The following is a 17,069-nucleotide window of genomic DNA, read 5'->3' as shown; positions in this document are numbered from 1 at the left end:
CAAATGACAAGTGTGTGTGCGTTGTTTTGTTTGTGTGTTTTTTGTGTGTTTTTTTAGCTTGCGGGGTCCGGACAGCTTCACCCCACCCCCAATTAGACCCTATTTTAAGTTAAACCTTTTACATGCTCTCTTGCTGAATGTGACAAACGTCTTCAAAGGCTTCTCTCAGCATATCTGAACTACTCTCGTATTTAATATTTAATAATACAGTCAGTAGTGTGATATCGTGCCGTTAAACTCTACAAGTTCCCTATCTTTACAAGGACTACATATTCCCGCATCATTCTCACAATATAATTAGCATGGATTGTGCCATGCATACTAGTATTTCTAAGGTTCAAAGTCAATAGTATCATCTTTTGTGCAGTAAACTTTTCTTGCCATTAAGAACGCTCAAGAGGCTTAAGTCACCTTCGTTAGCAAAGCTCCGATATGTTAACCCTATCTACAGGTTAACATATCGGAACACTGGCTAGCGAAGATGGACCTAAGTGGTCAGAGCATCCACTATGTTTCATCACTTTCAGCATGTTAACGTTTTCCAATAAAGACCTTCAGGAACTGGTTTACAATATTGTTGATGTGTACAATACAATCCGCATCGTAAAATAATGTCCTATACTTCATGACTGCTGCATGACGGAACAAGACTAAGTTCTCAACCCAGGTGGAATGCGGAATTATTTCAAAGTACTAGATATAAAAACTCTGATGTAAAATACTGACTTACTGTTACGTGATCTTGGTCCCAAGGTCATAAGGGTGCAGAAATAGATCAAATTATAATTGTATTCACATTATAATCGGGCATCTCAGGTATCTATTGAGGGTTTAGAAACAAAAGCAAATGAAAAACCAAATTAACCATATCACAAATCTTTTATGATCTGACTTTGACCCTAGAACAAAAGATTAGAATGTGTGTCATAAACTTAATTGTCTTTGCTTTGATTAGTGAGAAATCGCTCTAAGAATGAACACAATCCATCAAAGAGCCGAGGACATAACAAAAAGCTAGGTTTTGGTTTTAGCGACACTCAACTTATAAGCAAGCGTGTACGTTTTTCCGACTTTTTCTCTAAAATGACACAGTCCATCAACGGGCCCAGGAATTATACCAAATTTAAAAGCTCAAACCAAACCACGATACACATCATCTACAACTCTGATCCTCACCCAAAGGTCTAACAGGTAAGTAAATATGCTGCAGAATCCTGTATAATGATTGATTACTAGTACAAAGATATTCATCAAGTGATATATGAACTATTCATAAAAGAAAACTTCAACAAAACATCAACTAAACTATCCTCTTTCCCACAAATGTTAGCATGACAATAACACACTATGCCAAAATATCTGAGATGTTTTTATCATTTGTCTGATAATCTGAATTATAATGAAAGGAATTAACACTGTGGGAATGGTGCAAAATTACTGCAGAGCCTGTGCTTGGAGTGGACTCACCATATATACACACTTATCCAACTGCAAACTGCACAAACCCAGATCTGCCATTGCATAATGCGCTGGCAGACCCGAGTCTGCTCAGTTTGTTAGGAATAATCGGTAGAACAAACAGCATAGACCCTGGTCTGCAGGCGCCTTATCAGACGGCCAACGTTTCCTCTTACGAAGGGTAGATGTGCGCGCTACATTGTGCAAGCACTACGGTGAATTAAGCAAAATTGTTAGATCTTCGTCGATTGCGATGCGCGTTGATGTCTGAGCAGCTGCGCGGCCGCGCGCGCGCACAGCTTAGAGGGAACATTGGAGACGGCAGATCAGGATATCTTGTTTTTAGTCTGACTCGACTTATAAGCGAGTATATAAAGGATGTGACTATTATATGGACATGGACATTGACAAAACAATGTTACTATATTAGGTAGGACATATCTTGCATTTCTTTTATGGCTTCGTTGCACAGCTAATCCATCCATGGACTTGACTGACAATGTCGATGTATCAATCTGTTCGGCATCAACACTTCAGTAATAGTTCAAGCCTAGCTCAGTTTTGCAAATATATCTGCATACAGACTACATTCATTATCTTGATACATGAACTACTAAATATGTATACAAAATTAAGTCACTGTGACCTATATTTTGCATTCCTGATATATTAATCTTGCTTTTAGTGCAAATTCTCAAAACTAATGCAAACAGAATGTCATGTAACTTGATACTTAAATGCTTCATGAGTAAGTTCTACACCTATTAAAAAGAAGATAGTTATGGCCTGCATTTCATGCCCATCCGTGATCAACAACGAAAGCATTTATTTAGCTACATAACGATAAATGCATAACAAAACTATATTCCAATCCAAACAGGTTGCGATAAAACAGTGCTGAAATAAAGATAACTTTAATTAACACCGCAGTTAATCTAGGTGTGGACAGACAGGCATATGGACAGACGTACACACCTATTTCAAACTATGTCATGCTTCCATTACAAGGGCAGGTTTTAACAAAATTTACCAGTAAGTTGTAACCAATTTTCACACTGAATTAATCAGCATTTATATTTAGCCGTTTATCAGACCACACTTTACTATCAATTCCAGTCAAACAGCCATTGACTTTTTTCTTCTCAGCAACACAAAATAAACTGGAATCTATCTGAATGTGTACATTAACTAACTAACGGATGTCATGTCTGTGAAGTCACACATGTATGTGATTTCTCACACAGGTAAGATCTCTGACTTCTGCACTATTAATTCTCCTTCCTTGAGATTACTTTCTCACACTGTAACAAATTTGTTCAAAAAAAAATGGCAAGTGATTTTTTAAAAATATATTTATGTTAAGTTGACTGAATTCTAAGTCGGTGCCAAATCAATGCACATGGCAATTGTTGATGAATGTACTGGTTATCTTTAATGTCCTTAACATCGCCTTGTGCAAATACCACTTATTTTAACTTATTTACAATTTGTCAGAAATGAAACCAAATGGCAATTTGTTTGCATGAACATGGTAAAATAAAGTCTTAAAATATTATTAAACCTCACAGTATGCTATATCAGATCACACAAAATGTTACTCAGAAATTATGACAAGTACTTTATATACTCGCTTATAAGTCAAGCCAAACTGCAAACAACAAAGACCAGGATCTGCCATAACATAATGCACCTGCAGATCAGTGTATATGTTGCTTGTTCTCCGAACAAACTGCACAGACCCAAATCTGCTGGCACATAATGCGACGGTAGATCTGGGTCTGTGCAGTTTGCAGGTGGACTTGTCTTATATGTGAGTATAGATGGTGGTGCAGTAAATTAAAAAAGAAGAAAATAAGTAACTATTCTTACAATAAGCAAGTAAGAAAATTTTAAAATTATCACATCAATTCATTGTTTTTAAAAGTTCAATAACGTCAGCTTGAATTCTTTCGATTTGTAACAATTTCTTATGTTTGACAAAGCTCTAAACTGGTTTCAAAACAAATGCATGTTTTTAACTCAGAGGAATAATCTGCAAACACTACAAAACTTGCACCATGTATTAATCATCAAGATGTTACAGCAGAAGCAATATACAGACAAATTTGTGTTAATTCCTAAAATTCAATTGTTTTGCATAATCTGAATGCATTAACACATATTTTTATGCAATTCTAGTCAAACTGTGTGCATAAAATATGTTAGTACACTACTCAACTAGAGCTCTGGTCAAAATTATGCATGCCTGACATGTATATCTCTACAGTTTTTCAGGAAATAGGGGTCACTGTCTATGTATTACCTGGTACACAAGAACCCCCTTAGGACAGCTCTGCTGATGAAGATAAAACTCACAGTTTACAAGTTGCAAGTTTAAGCATATGAGCCACTTAGTTTAATATAAGTTTACTGTTAAGTGACATACATGTAAAGTCAATATGACCCCATTTCATTTACTGTAACACTATGAAAATGGATGCCTATGAAAATAAATATGTACCTTGCTTCAGCTCAGTTGCCATTAAAAAAAAAAAACAAAAAAAATAAGAATGACTTTTGATGCTGTTGCAAAATAACCGACTACAGCAAATGTTCTTTGTTGTTCAACATACGAAGTTCTATATTACATAAAGTCTTGTTTGTATTATTATTCACTTTTTGGAATTACCATACATGTCATACAACATCTAATATTGTGGCATGCTACGGGTAAATATTACCCGGGGGTTTCGGTGCCCCAAGACCTCTTACCCCCATGGTTTTGGCACCCCAAGACCTCTCCTGCCTGGGGCAACTGCCCGGTCCAATCCCCCATTAATATGCTACTGATTAACAGCCTAAATGAAATTTTAAATGGAGTGCATGTTTAGCAGTATTCAATGAGGATTATCCACACTTCAAGGTGGGAGGGTGAGCTGAAAGTGAGACTGTTCAATAAAGAAATAATTCATTTATAGGTAATTAAATTTTACATACCTTTTAATTACTGGCAATGAAAGTCAGAATGCCTAAATCACCAGGTGTATACTAATCATGTACCCCTAGAAGGTCAGCATGTAGGTTGCCACCTAGACTCCAAAGGAATAATAATAGCCATAAGTATAAAAAAAGTCCCTTAGTCTCATTAAAGAAGCCCTTTTAATATCTGTATTTGGAAAAGGAAATCTAGTGCACTAAACTATTCATGCAGCTTTGACGATCATGGCTATTAGTAATTTGAAAAGGGAACCATAAATGAATTCCTTTTAGTCTTCATACTGACCATAAATTTACATTTCCTCTAAATTTTGAATGCCCAGAATATGAGCCAAACTTTTGTATTGTCTACTTTCACCTAATATGGAGGCTTCCACTTTTGTTCTACTTTGGAGTGAATGCAATTATTGGGGCATAAAGTGCATAAAACATGAGTATCAGAAAGTAAAAATGATTTACCATAAATTAGCAAATATAACCTACTGTCCAAGTTTTTTCCTACGATGCACAGCCCTTGCAGGGTATGTAAAGAAAATATAATAACAAGAAGACAAGATCAACATAATAAAATTAGCATCTTCAATTTAATAATTAATTTATGAAGAGTGGCAATGTTTTTGTGTTTACTGAAACCTTAAACTGCCATAGATAGGTCTGATTTGCTATCTTAGATTCATACCTACCATAAATGAACCGACTTGCAAAAGAATTACAAATTTATGGAATCAGTTGCGAATAGTAACCTGTGCTATTGTTTATTGTAAAATTGGAACATTGTAGTTCATGCCATCTGCAATTATTTTTGGGTAGGTGGCAATTTTTTTATTCTGAATTACCAATAATGGATAGGTGTTGGTTTGGTCCCGCATTTAACAAAGAGAATATGTGGTGTCATCATTCAATGTCTGAGATGTCTCAAGATGAGGAAACTAATAATAAATTTATCCAGTTTGGTTGAAATGACTTTGCTGCACTTCAATCATAAAAATAAAGGATGATTCACTATACCTTAGTATTTATTATTATGTCGATAATAAAAAGAACCCAACACAGATTTTGGTCGTTTATTATTCTTTACCAAAAACTGTGGGTTATATATATCCATGGGTAATCTATTTTTTTTATACATACAACAGAAATATATCAGCTAATACATGAGTGCTTGTTATACTTAGATGTGTGTTATATTTGCTAATTTATGGTAATTTCAAAATTTATATAAAATTTATTTTCTTTCTGGAGCATAAGAAAATACAATTTTGTACATAATTTCAACTAAAGTATTCATATACCCTTCCATTTGTTTGTACTTCCTACTGATTTTTAAAAACAAAAGGATATATATGCACAAAACTTAGTCATTTCATTAACTGATTTACAATTTCTAATCCGCTTGTCACCTGGGGTCCCTAACACTGCAACGCAAATGGAAGCTCACGATGTACCAAGCAAACAGACTGTTTATTGTCCATTTCTATTTGCCAGGATAGTCTATTTCAGTAAAAACTGTGTCATCTGCATCCACTATTTGAGTTAAGGTAGTGAAACAAAAAAATGGTGAAAATGGCAATTAAAAAATCAATAAAGTACTCAAATTGTACACAAAGGAAAGGTTTGGAATGTCTACAAAGGTACAGTTATAAGTAACTAAACGCAAAGATGGTATACGAAAATTATTACTGACTCATCAAGGTGTCAATTTTGAACCTCAAGAGTGAGTTACTTCGAGTTATTTGGGAGTAGAGGAAGGTGTTATCATTAGTTTCCCCCATTTTACTAATAGAAACAAATGCATGTGATTTTATTTTAAAAATGCTAAACTGCACATGCCTCAGTTTGTTCTTACATTTCAACTCAAGTAAGCTTATTGCTCTGTACTTTTCACAGTTTCAATTTTATGAGCAGTCAAACTGACTGTACGAACTACACTACCTCGGCTACTTTACATAAGACAAACAATTTTACTGATATTTAAAAAAAAAATATTGGATGCATAAATGAAGAACACGGCATACTATATAACTGCTTGCCTACGATCAGAAAATTACAAAACAAGTTCGTGTTACCGACTGTACTTCACTTTATCAGTTAAATCTTACCTACTGAGTACACTATTACACATTGTACACAATTATACATATTTTAATTCTACTTCCTGTTCCAGAAAAGGACTTCAGGACTTATTTGCAGTTATCATTGGGCATTTGATGTCAAGTAAAGACCGTTGCGTGAAACCTGACAAATAAAACTTATGAAGAGTACCCAACTTTACTGTATCAAATTGTATTTGACTGCAGCGATATCAGTGATCCTTCTGATTTCGAAACAATGTATCTTTATAAAGTGTAATTACTGTCCCTACTTGGTATACAACCCTGTAACATGACGCTTATGGTACGAACTGCATCATATGACTATAGAATAGTCATCTAACGCTCTAAGAATTACCTGTACTATTATGGGCAATCCACAATATCTAGCTATATCCCAATCACACGACCAAAAACCGCTTAAACTTAGCCATCGGCTTGACGTCACCTATAGCAACTTAACAACGCCATCTGACGCATGGAATGGAAGGTAACTCTTTCGAATAAGTATAATACTTTGACATGAGCACGAACAGTCGACGAACAACTGTCCTATTGTACCGTTAGAATGATGCAAAATTATAAACAATAAATAAATAAGTAAATACATAAATAAATAATAAATAAATAAATATGCAATCATTAAATAAAATACGTTATGTATAGATGTATCCCAAATTTTAAAAAAATCCGCTAAACCTTATTAATTATATTCCAAGGGAAAGAACTCTGCAGAACTCCAAATTGGGATCTTAACATGGTTAATATGTTAACATGGTTAATATGCTCACCAGTTAATATGTACTTTTGAGAGACTGACGTGTGTAAGGTGAAGTAGTTCGCATTTAAAACATTCACAACAGAGAGAATGTTGGCATAACTCTATGCTACATTAATGTAATGTGGATGATATTTCTTTGGATATTGTACTTTTGGAAATTTTACATGATTTAAGCACACTGCTAACTAAAATGACTGCTCCCTTGTGTTCAAAAATCAGCCTGAATTAGTCTAATGTACACTATACATAGCAGCTATTAAAATAGGGGAAATGAATTTTGCCAGACTAGACAATACCAGCTTCTGAATGTGCAATGAATGAATTACCAAATATATAAAATGTAAAAAAAGTTATCGGCTCAGAGCTAGTACTTTTTTTAAAGGTGCATGTTTGAAGTAAGGCCAAGGTGTATACTCTATAATCCATCATACACCAATCAATCATACACCAAAAGAAAGGGAATTAAAGGTTCTTTGACTTATACCTAAGATATATAGGGTCTTTTTTAAATAGCCAGTATAACCAGTGAGGAAAACCAGGGAAATTCTTTTTCTTTAAAATCCTAACCCTATGCAAAATACAAAACTGTAGAGCGCCACCTAAATAGTCTTTTTATAGGTTACTTCCCTTTCCCTTTCCTTCCTCATAAAAAAATACTTGGTCCATGGTGTCTTTTCTATAGAAATTTCATCCAATGGTGTTGATTGTATATGTAGAAATTTTATCCAGTGGTGTTGACTGTATATGTAGAAATATCATCCAATAGTGTTGATTGTATATGTTATGAAAACAACTGTTTCACAGTTTCTCTACTTTTTGTATTTTCATCCATATCTGATGAAACATCTGCATCATTTGTCCAGTATTAAAAGATCCCCATGTCATGACGCTTTGGTCAAGCTGTATTCAGCAGGTTTTTCAGTAAAGTGTAATTGTGTAACTTTCACTAAAGGTAGCCATAAGAGGACAGAACAACATCATTGTATAAATCAAGGTGTTAAAAATAAGACATTTTATTTAAAATTCAATCAAAGTCTGTTACGTTTTATCTAACAGCAGCCATATTTGATGGCAGATTGGCATCATTTGTACAAATTTAACATTCCTTCAAGGTACAATGCATTCTAGAACATTTGGTTAAATTATGTGGAGTACCCCCTGACAAAAAGCTAATTAAAGGGGTGTCTATTTTTAGTCATGGTGGCAACATTTGATTGGGAAATTGACATGGTTTATATAAATCTGAAAGTTTCAATTACTAGAATGATTTCTTTTAAATTTGATCAATTTTTGTTCAGAAAGTTCTGAGTGGTTTCAGGTTTTGTGTAGGGGGCAGTGATCATCTGATCATATCTTATAAGCCTGGATGCTGTCTCTCAATTTGGTCAAATTCTTCTGAGCAGTGTTTGTGAAGTAGTTTTTAGGTTTTCCATTTTTAGTAATGGTAGCAATATTTATATATATATGGCATTGGATCAGCACCAGTTGAATAAAATTGAAAGGTCTTTATGCCTGAATGTTTCACGTCAAATCTGTTGAGCAGTGTCTGGGAATTTATTTAAAGTGTTCTGTACTTTTAGCAACAGCAAGCATATTTAATGGCAGATTGGTATTATTTGGACAAAAATATTTTCTGTTAAATTCTGTCTAATTCATTTGTTGGTGTCAAATCCTTTAAATGTTTATATTCTTTAGTAATGATGGCCATATATGAAGATGGATTGGCATAATTTGAACATATTTAAAATAAATTAAACAGGATGCTTTCTTCTGCACTTGGTCAGATTCTGTTGAGAGATGTTGTTTGTTTTGTTAATTTTATTTTTAAAAATCATTTAAACATCTATTTTTAGATATGGCAATCATATTTGATGGTGGATTGGCACCATTTTCGAAAATTTCATGATAGAGTTACATATGTAAAAAAAAATCAAATTTAGTAAATGGCTTTTGAGCAGACATTAATATTTTCTATATTTATTAAAATGGTGTCCATATCTGGTGGTGGATCAGCATAATTTGAATCTATTTAGAGAAAATAAACTTCATGTAAGGATGCTTTTTACTTCACAACTGATTAGATTTTGTTAGGCAGATCTTGAACAGAAGTCATTTAACTGTTGTTTTTTGTAATGTTTTCTCTATTTTTAGCAATAGTGACCATGTTAAAAACAAATTTGCATGACCCTAACAAATTTGAAAGTTTCATGCCAGTTGCTTTCCTTTTAAATTTCATCAAATGTTTTAGAAGAAATTAATAGCAATTTTGAATGGATGACTCATAACAACAGATCAAACCCTAAGATAATTTGGCCTTATGTAGTTGATAAAAAAAACTTTAAACAACTTCTAATCCAAAACCATACAGCAGAATTTGACCAAAATTGGATGAACTCATCTTGGCATAGATGGCTTTCGCTTTTAAATGAATGCTGCTGGCATAAGGTCTTTCAAGTTTGTTCAAATGATGCTAATGTGCCACTAAATGCAATTTGTTCAAATGATGCTAATGTGCCACTAAATGCAATTTGTTCAAATGATGCTAATGTGCCACTAAATGCAATTTGTTCAAATGATGCTAATGTGCCACTAAATGCAATTTGTTCAAATGATGCTAATGTGCCACTAAATGCAGTTTGTTCAAATGATGCTAATGTGCCACTAAATGCAGTTTGTTCAAATGATGCTAATGTGCCACTAAATGCAGTTTGTTCAAATGATGCTAATGTGCCACTAAATGCAATTTGTTCAAATGATGCTAATGTGCCACTAAATGCTGCTTGTTCAAATGATGCTAATGTGCCACTAAATGCAATTTGTTCAAATGATGCTAATGTGCCACTAAATGCAATTTGTTCAAATGATGGTAATGTGCCACTAAATGCAATTTGTTCAAATGATGGTAATGTGCCACTAAATGCTGCTTGTTCAAATGATGGTAATGTGCCACTAAATGCAATTTGTTAAAATGATGGTAATGTGCCACTAAATGCAATTTGTTCAAATGATGCTAATGTGCCACTAAATGCAGTTTGTTGAAAATGATGCTAATGTGCCACTAAATGCAGTTTGTTCAAATGATGCTAATGTGCCACTAAATGCAGCTACCAAAATTGCAGATAGAACAATCTCTTATGACTTCTTGTACAATGGAGAAAGAAAATGGATTCACAGAATTTGATCAAATTTGAAAGAAAGCATGCAGCTATGATGTTCTATTAATTTCATTCCAAATGATGCAGATCCATCAAATGAGGCCAACTTCACTATCAACAGAAAATCATAAAAGGACATGTAAACAAGGAATGACAACAATTTGCCCAAATTTACTGGAAACCTCCAAGGCACAAAGGCCATTCAAATTTCACCAGATTTTGAATAATCTCTCTCTCTCTCTCTTACACACACACACACACACAGCCCGGCCGAGTCATACCAAAGACTTACAAAAATGGTACTAACAGCTGCCTCACTTGGCGCTCAGCATTAAGAGGTTAGTGTTAGGACTGGTCGACCTGGTGTCAGGATAATGTGACTGGGTGGGACATCATGCCACATGTCTGTGGCATGATGCCCCAGTGCTAGACATCACTAAAAACTGCCATACTGCAGACATCATAGCGATATGACTGAAAAATTGTTAAAGCTATGTTAAAAATCCAAAGCACACACACACACAGAGTTAACTTGCAAGATTGTTATTTCATACTTTTATTGTTTTTTAAATTATAAATCAATGTAATCAACAGATTCATTTGGTTATGCAACTTGTTAGATTGAAATTTATGCATTTTGTGTTCTAAAAGTAATTTCATCTCTGTTTCAAACTTCTTGCTTTGACACTTTGTTTCAGTGTTGGTCAAAGTCTGTTCAGCAGCTTGCTTTTTTTTACACAAATTTGTTTACGAAATATTTTTTCTACTTTTAAAGTCTGTTCACCAGCTTGCTTTTTTTGCACAAATTTGTTTACAAAATATTTTTCTACTTTTAAAGTCTGTTCAGCAGCTTGCTTTTTTTGCACAAATTTGTTTACAAAATATTTTTCTACTTTTAAAGTCTGTTCAGCAGCTTTTTCTACACAAATTTGTTTACAAAATATATTTTCTACTTTTACTAAATGCAGCCAAATTTGATGGTGGAACAGCATCATTTGCATAAATCTGAAAGGCATTCAGGATAGGACATTTACCTCAAATTTGATTAACATCCGTTAAGTGGTCTTTTAGAAGTATTCCTGTTTGTATTAACATCCATATTTTAATGGTAGATTGGCAATATTTTATATATATTTAGAAGCTCATCATGCGAGAATGCCTTCTGTAAAATTTTGGTCATTCATTCTACACCTACAGCCATGCTTGATGGTGAATTGACAGGATTTACTATCTAAATTTGAAAGCCCTAAGTACCAGACTTCTTTCTTGTGAAAAGCTTGTAGGTGTGTCCATAGATAATAATTTATTATGGGAAGACTATATTGATAAACTTTGTAAAACACTGTCATCCAAAATTGCTCTACTCCACAGAATCAAGAAATATTTACCAATCGAAACTTGCAATCTATACTACAAGTCATATATACTTCCAACAATGGATTATTGTTCAAATGTATGGGGAAACTGCTAAATCTGAGCTTGACAGGATTTATAAACTTCAGAAATGAGCAGCATGCATAATTTTAGATGCATCTATTGATCATTTCTCAAAAGCTTTGTTTACAGAACTCAAATGGTTCACAATATATGACAGGATAGATTTTCACAAGGCAGTTCTTTTATATAAATGTCTACATGGAACTGCACCAGAGTATCTTCAGGACTTATTCAGGCCTTTTTCAACACAATACCAGTTGAGATCAATATCACATGGAAACCTTCTAGCACCAAACCAAGAACAGATCAATTTAAAAAGAGCTTCCAATATTCTGGCACAGTTATGTGGAACAAGCATCCACTACATGTAAAATCTGCTGAAAATATTTGAGTATTTAAGAAGAGATATCATGAGCATGTATGTGCTTCTAATAGATAATGGAATTTAGTATTTTAAAACTAAACATGTTAAAATACACAGTAATTATTGCTATCTTCATATAATGTACATTGTTATACTCTCCTTAAGAGGGCCTCAAGGGAGAATTATTGTTATTATTATAACTTTGGTCAATTTATGCTGAACAGTTTCTGAGAAGTAAATGTTTCAAATGTTGTCTATTATTAGTAATGGCAACAATGTTTCATGGTGGATTGGCATCATTTGCTCAAATTTTCATCTTTTTAATCCAACACGTATGCTGTCGAATTTGTTCACATTCTACTGAGTGGTGTTTGAGAAGTAATTTGTATTAAATTTGATTTTTTTTATTAATGGCAGCCACATTTGATGGTGGTTCATCATTATTTGGTCATATTTCAAAGACCTTCATGCCAGGATGCTTTTCACAGGGTTAAAAGTGAAACTGAATTTTGAAATTATAGGTTATTTTTTTCAGTTTTTCAAGGCGTTAAAATATTTTGTGGTTGTAGGAGTCAAGGTACTAATTCAACTCCCATAGTAAACATATGGAAACACCATCATATTCAAAATTCAATAACTTAAAATTTCTGGGTGCTGATGATCAGACTTCCATGTCTCCATGCACAACTATTCTTGATGCAAGCTTATATGTGGAGAACACCATATGACCCGCGGCATTTTTGTAATCTACATGTGCAAGAAACACATGTTATTGATTCTGCACCAAATGAATCAGGTGCTACTTTCATTATTGAGTACTTCTAAGTCAAGCCTGTAAAAATACTAAAATTGCATCAATAGAATTTTGTCTATATTTTTTTTTTAAATTACAGATAGGATAAGCTCTCAAAAGATATTTTGACTCAAATTTTAATTTTCATTATTAACCAATTATGGACCACCAAACCAGTAAATACTCTATTATTTGTACTTCCATATAATTAGTACAGTGTGTCCTTAAGACACAACAGTTTCCAGATTATCCACATATATTACAAGTCTGAAAAAGTATACTTCAAGTCTGTTCCTGAATATATTGAAAATAAAGATAGAGCATATATTACAAATGTGATAAAGTATACTTCAAGTTTGTTCCTAAATATAATGAAAATAAAGACAGAGCAAAACTTAATTTTTTGTTTTATTTTATTAATAAAATAAATTAAACAATAATTAAAATGACAAGATGTCTTTGATTGGCATAGTTAATACACTTTCTGGACTGCTAGGCTAACCTAACAAAAACCCATGTGCAAAAAAGCACCTTTTTTCTGTGTGTCTGGGTATAGCCATTTGACACTTTTTCAGCATTGTTATGTTTTTATTTATTTACGTTTCCTTCAGTTTTTAAGGCTTTTTTTTAGGTTTCCAAGGTCAAAAAGAAAATTGTATATTTTCAAGGTTTTTGAGGTCAACTTCTAACCCTGTTTCCATCATATTTGGGCAAAATCTGTTTTTATTTTTTATTATTGAGAAGTAGCTGTTCCAGTAATGGCAATGCTTTCTAATGGCAGATCAGAATCATTTGGACAATTTAAACCATGCTCGTATTCGTTCTATAAAATTTGGTCTAATTCTGGTCAGTGGTTTTTACAAAATAGTTGTTTAAAAGTTGAGGGTCGTATCTGATGGCAGATTGGTATCACAAAGATCATACCAGGATGACTTCTTTCAAATTTTGTCAAATTTTCTTTAGAGGTTGAAAAAGAATAAGCCTTTTAACAAATTGTGTTTTTAGTAACATTGACCATATCTGAGACAGTTCAGCACCATGTAAACAAATAGACTTCACTGCCAAGGTGATGTTTTCTTCAAATACGATCAAATTCTTCTGTGTGGTATATGAGAAGTTATTAAATTTTTTGTGGCTTTAGTAATGGTGCCCATATTTGACAGTGGATCTGCATAACTTTTTGAACATATTTACAAGAAAGTCATTTTGGGATGCTTGACATCAAATTGGGTTAAATTCAGATGAAAAATGATAGAGAAGATGCCTTTTAAAGTTTTATCTATTTTTGGTGTATCTTTGGCCATGTTGAAGGCAGATTGGCTAGAGGGTTGCAGGTACAAGTTCCACCATGAGCTACCAAATTCTTCTGGACGTTTTTTTAACATCATTGGTTTCTTTTTGGTCCAGTAAGTAAACACAAAAGTATTTCAGGAGGAAAGCATTTTGGGTTATTATATTTTTTTAAAAATAAGAGCTAAATTATATAAAATAAACAATGAAACGCCTTAAAATAATGCACAATACATATGACAACATAACAAGAAATGTCTCATGCATTTGAATCGTTTCTTCTCAAAACAAAACTGTTTGGGGCCCCGAGTGGCCAAGTGGTATAAAGTGCTTTCTGTTACGGATCACTGCCATCTCACCTCTATCTGCGCCAGTTCGAGTCTTGGATTCAGCCAGTGTGGGTATGTGAGAAAGCTTGCCAGTAGCTTCTCGTGGGTCGGTGGTTCTTTCCAGGGTTTACCCGGGTTCTTCCTCCACCATTAATACTGGCCGCCATGCATAGCCTATCGTGTGCTGAAAAATGGCGTTAAACCCCACAACAACAACAACAAGAAAACTGTTTTGCACATAATTACAGATGTGAAGACTATATGATACATAGATACATTAATGTAAAGATTATATGTTATGCAGATACATTATTTGGTGTGCATCAGAGATACTTTTAGTTCTTCTGCCCAGAGACTAAACCACATAATTTGGAAATTCACACAGAGCTTTTCCTTTGGTTTGCATTATGTTTGGTTGAGTGATGTCTGGTTTGCATTATGCTTGGTTGGGTGATGTCTGGTTTGCATTATGTTTGGTTGGCTGATGTCTGGTTTGCATTATGTTTGGTTGGCTGATGTCTAGTTTAAAGTGTTCTGCTTTGTGGCCTTAGTTCATTTTTGTTTGGCTTGGTAAGTGTCTTGCCTTAGGGTACAACATGGCATCCAACCTAGGCTGGTCTGGGAATAAAATCCAGCGTGTTATCCACTGGCAGTCACAAACTACTGTTACAGAGTTATATTATCCAATTATTATTACTTAGATTGTTATGTGTATATTATTTTGTATAACTTGTTATTCTATTTCAAGCATTGCATATTCTAAAATATTTTAAAATTCTGTTGTAAACATTTTTTCACAAGGTGATGAACTCTGCATAATACCAAACCTGTGATTCTAATTAGTCCTCGTTATAGGTTACTTTCATTGTTTTTCTCGAAATCTGGGTCATCAGGGTAATTTTAAAACTTTTGCAATGCTGTTGATTGCATGTACATACCTGCTATAACATGATGTGTCATGAAAAAACAAGATTTTTCTACTTCCAAACACCATGACATGGTCATGCATAGAAAAACACAATTTTCAGTACTCTTGGAGGAAAAGAAAAAAACATCACTACAATATATGCCAGTAACATGTAGCATCATCTTCGCTAGCCAGTGTTCCAATATGATAACCCTATCTACACCTTGGCATATCAAGCAGACATTTCTACGCTTCAGGTCTGTGAATTTCATTGAATGTGGCAAAAAATTAAGTTGTTCAAATCTGAAAATTGTTCCGACATGATCGAGACAAGGCAAGCATACAACTTGAATGAACTGATAAATAAGCAATTTTCCAGTGCTGATCTGTGTTTGCACAAATACCTTTCACTCAAATACTTGTAATGGCTTCCCTCTGGTACATAGTCATACTTTCGATGTTAAACTTCCAAAGTATCCTTTTTAGGTCAATTGCTCCCCCCCCCCCCATTTTTGGCTGATGTACAATGCACCACATTGTTGGTTAGTTGGCATCAATACTAAGGGAGGCAACTCATGAAATCCAACAGATAGAATTATCATATCAGAACCTTGGCTAGCAAAGTTGCACGTAGCATGTGTAAATGGTAAACAGCCCTGATTGTCTTAGAGCGAATTAAAAGGCAAAGAGGTCAGGTATAACACTGACCTTTTCATGGCTGACAACAGCTCGGGTGATATGTTAAGTCATTTGAAGACTGATGTGGGGGAGCCCATTGTACCAATTTGCATAGGTTAAGTTGACAAAGTGGAACAACCCAATTTGTTGTTTTAAGTTATAGGTAAATCAAATGGATGCTAAATGTGTGCTGAAGGACAAAATTTATTACACATCATTACCCCTGTATTAAAGATATTTGTCAAGTTTGTGAACAACAGCAACATTTCTTTGAAGTCAGATCTCACTCCATGTCTAAAAAGCAAAGCATGATTGTTTCAGTTGTCCGAATAGTGTTCAAGTGACTCATTTTGAACAGCATGATTCAGGAAGCAATAAGCTATAAGCAAAAGTCCAGCAAACATAAATTACAAAACTCCTTATTTACATCAGCAGGGTGGAGAGGGTCATTTAATTTTTGCACATATTGCAAATGACATAACAACTTAAGTCTTTCTAGGGTGTACAATATCCATCAAAAAAGGGGTCACTGTCTGTATGTAACATATGCGACATGCTCAACGTAACTCTGAGATTAGTTTCTTTAATATTATTCATTATCTTGATCTTCTTAAAATACTAATTACTATTAACTGACCTATACTTTTTAGGATGAATTTATCCATTTAGTATTTTGATTTAAAGATAATATTATGCACATGCTTCCACAGTTGATTTATGTTGATAAAATGTTAACACCTGTACTAGACAGAGGCTTTTATTACTGCTATATTACCCATAACTCTCCATTAAACAAAAATATTATGTCCCC

At 33.9% G+C, this 17,069-nt stretch overlaps 1 protein-coding gene across 3 annotated transcripts in view; it reads right to left on the bottom strand.

The window, feature by feature from the left end:
• LOC149807183 (serine/threonine-protein kinase NIM1-like) overlaps positions 1-6,992 on the bottom strand; it is a 69,878-nt gene extending 62,886 nt beyond the window's left edge. For all 3 annotated transcript variants that reach the window (XM_089963250.1, XM_089963258.1, XM_089963266.1), the window contains exons 1-2: positions 6,883-6,992; positions 4,435-4,526 (exon numbers count right to left, since the gene is read on the bottom strand). The gene's annotated coding sequence lies outside the window, so the exon portion shown is untranslated. The remainder of the gene's footprint in view (positions 1-4,434; positions 4,527-6,882) is intronic.
• Positions 6,993-17,069: the final 10,077 nt, after the last annotated feature.

This window comes from Sinohyriopsis cumingii, chromosome 1, assembly GCF_028554795.1.
Source record: "Sinohyriopsis cumingii isolate HCF-2022 chromosome 1, ASM2855479v2, whole genome shotgun sequence".
NCBI lineage: Eukaryota > Metazoa > Mollusca > Bivalvia > Unionida > Unionidae > Sinohyriopsis > Sinohyriopsis cumingii.
This window is presented reverse-complemented; position numbering and strand designations above follow the sequence as displayed.